Below are 7,720 nucleotides of genomic sequence, written 5' to 3'. Positions count from 1 at the left end.
TGGTTGGACCCGTGCTCTGGAGAAAATATGGCCACATGGGTCTGGCACGCCCAGTGAAAATACCAAAAGATGTCTTCTAGAGTTCCTTGTTGGTGCATGCTGCTGCAACTCTAAATTTCTCAATCCATCGTCCGTCCTGAAAGTGTTACGATCTGAGTTGACCTTTTCAGACCGAGCGTTGGCGAATGTCTCTGGAGGAATTCCAGCGCTTTCTAAAGGCTGAGAAAAAGCTGAGCTTCACAGCCGATGCCGGGTCGTGACAGTAATTTGAAGTGTTCTGGAAAAAACGACAGGACGCTGTGTGGACTGTTTATGGTTAGAATGAGCAGAAGGTCGGTGCTCGGTGTGAAAGGGTTAACAGCCTCTCTGTTTCCGTGTATCTGGGAAATGGTGGAGGGCTGCATCTCTTCAACAGACGTATTTTCTGCTGTCACTGTCTTCGTCTGTTTCCACTACTTATCAAGGTCGAGATCACAAAGTGCTGATCTGATTCCGGCTGTCTGATGGCGTGTCACTCAGCGCGCAGTAAACTGCAAATCTACAACAGAGCGAAGCGAAAGATGCCGTTATCAGCGGCAGTCCGTGATGGAGGAGGTGTCTGCTGCCGAGGAAACATGAAGCAGAGCCATCGAGCCGGGCCACCCAACAAAGTGTGGAAAGATACAAACCACAACTTTTCTTTTGCGCTGTCAAAGTAAAGCAGGAAGCAGAAATGTGAACTGGATGTTCAAAGAGGTTAGGGTCATTCCCTCAGCCCTGACCTCCACGCCCAGGCTTTAAGAGCCTCAGTGCAGCGATGGCATGCAGATGCTGCTCCGTTCCTCAATTTATTTGTCTGACTTGTTCTCACTAAGTTCTTTTCCACACGTGGCAGGTTCATGTAAGTTTGTCTCACGACAGTAATTTGTTTCTCGTTCTTGGGTCCAGGAAGCCGAACTAAAAACTCACCATCTCTTCACAGCTTCAGCTAAAATGAAGCTGATAGGAAATGTAAGCCAGGAGCGTCACGCTTTGACGTCTCCCAACGTGCAGACGATGAGCTCAGACTGACTGAGAAATGTCAGCGATGAATCTGACGCCTGAAATGTCTGGGGAGGTCTGTGACCAATTAATGTGGCTTTAACATGTTTCTACACGTGTTAGATATCTACAGCTGCTGCTGTAAATGAGGTCACCAGTTTTCATGTATATGTTTGTGAGCGTATTGTAAACAGATGAATCAAATGCCTTTTTTTTTACATGGCCATACGGTACGTTGGCTCTGGAGGCCAGTCAGCTGCTGGCTGGAGTTCAAACGCACAGAAAAATGGCTTCACTGCTGCGTTTGATCAGTTATATTTGAGTGTTGTTATGCAGCCCAAACGTTCAGCTGCTTTTAATGTGCGGCGCTCAGATGCAGTTCGTGTTTCTTCTTGTCCCTCTTTGTTGACAGCGTCCAGTCCGCTGATTTGATTCGTTGGATTTGTTGTTTTATACTTTTACCGCCTCACTTTTCCTTTCACAGGTGTTTCTTTTCCCTTTGTTTGTCTCTCTCTCTCTCTCTCTCTCTCTCCCTCCTTCCTCCACCCTTTCACTCCCCTCCTCCTCCTCCACCCGTCTCCATTATCTCACCTCTGCCTGTATAATTGCCCAATGTCCCGGGGCAAAAGGAGCAACAGGCTGTTGTTTTCAGTTTCCCTCTGCTCTCTCATTATCGCATCTGAAGACCCGAGGAGAAGTCAGACAGTCGGCCAAATGACAAGCAGACACTCGCACAAACACACTCAAACATCTCAGATTTCTTACCTTCACCCGCTGGAAGAAATCAAAACGTACCGAGACAACAGATTTTTCACAGAAATGTTTATTTTCACACCTTTTGGCACTATTTCTGTTTCATATATTCACATCTATGGTCTGTTTTCTTTCTTTCTGTGTGCTAGAAATTTGAGCCCTTATTTTAATTTCTGTGTTTAAAAAATAAATATCAGTTGAATTGTAATGAAAAGCATCAGGCACAAACACATCATGCTTAACGATGTGGTCCGTTTACCTTCACGTAAAGCGTCCCTGTCAGACACGCAACTCACATCATTATTAAGATTTAGTTTCAATATTTAACTCAAACGACGAAACCAGAGCGCAGATTAAACGGGCGCGTGGTCTCCAAACCACAAAGTCAAAGCAAACAGGACTGAAATAAAGTAAGGTGAAAATATACGAGTAGAAAGAACTGACTGAACCGAAGTTAGAATAAAACAGAGTTTAGTTCCAGACTGGTTTACAGGATAAATCTGGTTCTGTAACAAAGATTGCTGTCTCTGCACATCCACTGGTCTGCTTTGGTGCGTTTCAAGTGTCACTCAAATGAAATGTGAGGCCTTTTTCTCATTTCAGGAAGGACGCTCCGGCCAGTTTCTGATCACGCACAGACTGAACGGCTGAACACATCCTGGACGTAAAACATAAACACCAGATCTGTTAACAAACCGAATTACTGTGTTTTCCCCAAAAGCTGTCAGTAATAGATGATATAGATACTTCAGTCGAACAGGAACAAATGACTTTGAGTGGTGGGTGGTCTTCTAACGGCGTCCTGATGGCCTCACTGCAAAGTCCCCGCCAAGGACACGACTCCAATGATGATGCGTTTTTGCCTTTTGGAGGACACGTCTCTCCCAGAGAGAGTTCAGATGGGATTAAATTAAAATTCCACTTCCTTACGAGCTGGGAACTCACCCTGACTCGTAAACATCTGTGTCACAAGGAATTTAAGCTAAAGTGGTGTTACAGTATAAATGACTGCTGGTTTACGTCCCGTCCTCACATCTTCTGCGCAGAGCTTGCTAATTAGCATTTCTTGGTCACCGTGCTCGCTTCAGGAAGTTTGGCGAGGCCTGTTGGAGCAGTTTTGGGGAAACCCAACCGAGAGGTCTCCAAGATGTTTTTATTGCCCTTGTTAATTTCTTTATGTTCGGTTCACCACAACCAGCTCTCCCTAGTTAGTCTGGCAGAGAGACAGCTGACAGCTTTCCAGAAAAAGAGCGAAAAAGGAAAAACAGGAAGGGCCCCCCCCTCTTTTTTTTTTTTTTTTTTTTTTTGGTGGCCGTCCGCTCGGCGTACAGCGTGTTCCAGATTACCTCCAAATAGGCTCTTTAATGCTGAAACTGAAAATGGAACACTCGATAGAATAGACGGTCGGTCAGCTCGTGTCTTCGCTCACAGTCAACCAAACTCACCTCGTGTCCGACTGCTTCACGAGTTATTGCTCGTGACCTTTCAAACTGCTCAAATGGCCCGCAGCCATCTTCCAGGCTTCTGAAACCCAAAGTGCATATTTTAATTTTGGTATTTATGAGCCGAGCTGAGGGTTAGGGTTAGGGTTAGGGTTCTGACCTGGTCTCAGACGTCCTGACAATCCTGCAGACCGACTCAACGAATGTTCCTCCATCAGTCACCTCAGTTATCTCGACTGCATCAAATTCATTTCTAACAGAAGCACACATTCAACACCACCCCCCAGTTTCATTCTGAATCCAGCGACTCATTTGCAGTAGTGAGGGAAGGACTCGGGCGGGGGTGGGTGGGGTGTATCCTGCAGGGAGGACGACTGAGACAGAGCAGCTGTGATTGATTGAGGTGTCCTCCTCCCATTCCTCCTCCTCCTCCTCCTCCTCCAGTACAGCCCGATCCATCACACCGTCCTCACTGTGCCCGGAGACCACAGCGCAGCCTCAGAGCCCCCCAGGATCCAGATTTCAGCATCCACCCGGCCGGATCAGACTGAGCTTTTTTTAATTATTATTATTGTTTTTGTTGTTGTTTGACTTTTTCTTCTCTTCGGTTTTCATTGGGAACATTCAAAAGCTCGGGTGTTCTTGTTTTTTTTTGCTGTGGGGAGTTTTACCTGCACACCGGCGTGCTTCGGAGGGATTTCTCATCTGGACAGGATGGACTTCACTTACTTTTGGCTGCTCGTCACGGCGCTGATGTTGTTCCAGCAGTTTGAAGGTAAATCCAGCTCCGTTTATCTTCAGACAGGACTTCTGCTCCTGGATGGATAGCCTGAAGCTTTTCGGTGAATTAAAGATTTGATCTTGTTTTCAGATTCTTAACTTCTCCAATTGGCATTTGTAAGCATTTAGAATATTGTTGGGGAAAATAAAAATGCGTGATCTTATCAAGAATTATCAATAATTAATGAATTTTGACGGCTCATTTTTCATGTTGTTTATTGATGATTAGCTTTAATTCACAGTATTACAGCTCAGGTGTTTGCGCTTGTCTTTCTTGTTTTTGGTTGTAAACTTTGTGGAATCATTTTTCTCTTCCTCTCGTCCACCGGTCCGTATCTCCGAGCTGAGTGTGTGTTTGTTTGTGTAGTTAATGAACTACGTGTGAATGTCTCAGTCACTCATCTGATCATCTTGGTGGTAAACTTGAGTCCAAAGTCTTTATCCAATCATTTGTGAACTGTTGAGAGTTTAGAGCTCTGAAATAAATGAAAGTCAATGAAAATAGGAAATGTACTCTATAATCACATAATTGCCTCGGAGTGAACCCGACTGCCTTCGCTTCTTCGTTCAGGAATGCATCTCCATACGTCACAGAGATTTTAGGTTTTATTGCTTAAGGGAGAGTCTGGAATGTGTTTGTAAGATCTTGTTGCCAGAAGGTCTGAGATTCCTCGTTACACCTGCATGAGTCCACGGAATAGGAAGGCCCACCCTGGCCCCCCCGCCAGCACCCCCTCAGCTCTGTCACTGACTGAACACACGTTGGGGTGAAGCCATCAGTTGGATATCTGCAGCTGTATGTCTGTAAAAACCCTTTTCATCACCTCCAGATCCTTCAGGAGAGTTATCCAACACTGTGGCTGCATTAAAAACTGCTGTCGTCTCAGATTTGCGTCCCTGTGGGGGACACTTTGGCCGTCAGGTGGTTGAGACTCCAGACCTTCTTCCTTCTTGCTCTGACTTTGGGACACGGCCGGACTAACCCGCTCCCCCTTTCCCTGTGCAGCGTGTACAGTCTGTTTATGGAAAACAGCTTCTTTCTCAGAAAAAAAAACCCAAAACATTTTGTTAGCAGAGTATATATCAAGTTTACTGCAGCACTTTATGGTCTATAAAGTAAAGAGGAGATATGGCAGTAAAATCCTGAGGCGGGCCTGAGGAGAGGTGAGCTGCTACTGAAGCTGACTTTGACATTATGAAACTGATTTTTGTGGTCATCACAGTCCAGAGTCTGCTTATTACCTCGTCTGCAAACCACTGAGAGTGAATTCCTGAGCAGACGTCGCCACCACCACCATCCATAATATTTTTAGGGAGGGTCCCCTCTGTCAACATCTTACCTTCTGTCTCTGCTCTCTGCTATCTTTGGTTTTCCTCTGCGCTGCCTGTTTGTCTCCATCATGTGTTACAACCCGACCTTTGAGACTTATTAAGGTCTGCTGCATAAATCACAAGATAACACTGGAAAATGTCCACAATCACCTCAAGACCAAATAAAACGTGCTGACCCCGAACTTAACTGAGCTGACAAATCTTCTTTGGCTGGATTTACCAACTGTTTATTTAAAAAAAAGAGTTTAGCTGCAAACCTTCGCAACTTTCTGCAGAAGAGAGTCGTTATAAGATAATTTAACACAAATGGATAACCATGATGAATCTCTGCAACACAAGAACAAAGCTCCTTCCTTTATTTCATCAACATGGAAGTATTTTAACTGGAGCTCAGAAGATTCATGTGTGCGCACGAGAAGTGACTTCTGGGCTCCGCTGTGTAAAAGTGACAAATGAAGAATTCACAAAAGGCTCAAAGTCAGAAACACAGTTTTATCTCAAACTTGAGCATTTTTAATAAAACATAAGCAGACAGGAAATGTCTGTCTGTAATTAAGGATCTCTGTGATATAGAGACTCTGTCCTCCATAAATATGGTCTGAGAGTCATTCCAGCAGATTTCCATCACAAAGGGTCGAGCTGCTGCCGCTGATGTTTTGTGTGGCTGTTGTGTTGCGTTGTTGCTCATCTCATTAGAGGCTGGACGTTCTCCCTCAGCCAGAGGATTATGGGATCTTGGCCACCTCTCCTCGGTGCTCGCTCTGGTTGTAAGATTTATGGAGGCCCCTGCGCTCTGACACTATCTTGTCTCAGAGCTCTGCAGGCGGTTCCTTCTTCCTCATAACTGGCTGTTTGCTCTGAAACTGCACCAATCCAAAAATGGAAAGATCTTTCCTCACGGCAGCATCACATCGTCTCATATCAGCCTAAATTAAACATTATTTCCTTTTACCAGATTCTTCCAGCATCTGTATTTGGGAATTATTATCCCATTACCGGATTAGCGAATCCTTGAATGAGGCCTGCACCCAAATAAATCATCAGAGCTCTCTAATTACTGTACAAGCTACAGATTAATTAGGATTCTCAGTTGGCGTGAAAGTTTTAACTTCCACACTGAGACGCCAGATTTCCTTCTGAAGAGATGAGTCATTTCATGACTTTTCATGACTTTTGGCTTTCGACCTGCAAAAACTGATAATCGCCCACAAATCCAAAACGTATGATGCATAAATCCAAAATAACTGTTGAGTCATTAAGATACTCACGACTCTTGTCAATGTTCTCTGAGATGATGAGATTTAGCCCTCCATTATTCCGTCCTACGCTGAATAGACCTGACACATTTTGGGAACAAGATGGAAAACCGTTTTGCCAGGAGAATAATGACGGACCTGGGATTTGTGTTTGTTGAGTTAAGACCTGGAACAAAAACCAGGATCACACAGATTTCACACTCATTATTTTGTCTTTTGTCCTTTTGACAAAGTTTTTTTTTTTTTTTAATCCTTTGGGATGTGGCTGGATGATCGCAGCGCTGGAGAAACAGAAGGCTATCAGACTAATGTAATCTTAACTTAATAAGACGCTTTGGGTTAGTTTCTGTTTTGTTTTGAGATTAAAGTATTCGTTCAAGCAGGGTGCAGGGTGGGAAACAGCTGAGGAATCCATCCAGACATTTATCAAGTTGTCCAAGTTAAAATAATTTGACTTGACAGGAAAAAATAAACATCTGAGTAGCAGAAAAATGTTTCGTCCTCTTGTTTATTTAGTGACTTATTTCACGGACTTTTGGGTAGATCCTGACGCCCAGCACCAATAAATACCTCACCCTGACACCTGCCTCGACCTTCAAGTTTACGCCGTGAAGGTTTGCAGCTTTTTCGTGACCTCGGTCTACAAACAGCTCGCTCAGGAGCTCAGGAAAGGTGCCTGTAAAGAAACGACGGGACACGTTTCCGTCCCGTCAGTCCGCTCAGACGTGTCCAGCCTGTCTGCAGAACCTTTCTTTCCTCCAAGCATACTCAAACAGCAGGGGTCATGAAATGATCAGTCCATGTTCTTGACTTCTGTATTCCACATCAGCGTTTGGGGGGTTCCTACCTGCTCAGCCGCCGCTGCCAATCAGCCAGCTCACGGATTAAGCAGCTGATCCGCATGTATATTGTCAAATATTGTCCAAGCCCACGGAGCCAGGCAGACTCTCTCATAGCAGGGCAATAAATTCAACTTTGGCTTGGCAGTCCCTGAACGCTGTAGGAGCCCGAATACAGCTTTTGCTCCTTGGGTTTTTTTTGGGTGGGGGGGTCTGGAGCCACAGATGCAAATGATCTGCTTGCACATCTACAGAATAAAAGAGGCTTCTTGCTTTATGGGCACAGGCTCACAAAGGC

The sequence above is a fragment of the Echeneis naucrates genome, chromosome 24, assembly GCF_900963305.1.
Source record: "Echeneis naucrates chromosome 24, fEcheNa1.1, whole genome shotgun sequence".
NCBI classification, from domain to species: domain Eukaryota; kingdom Metazoa; phylum Chordata; class Actinopteri; order Carangiformes; family Echeneidae; genus Echeneis; species Echeneis naucrates.
Note: the sequence above shows the minus strand (reverse complement) of the source record.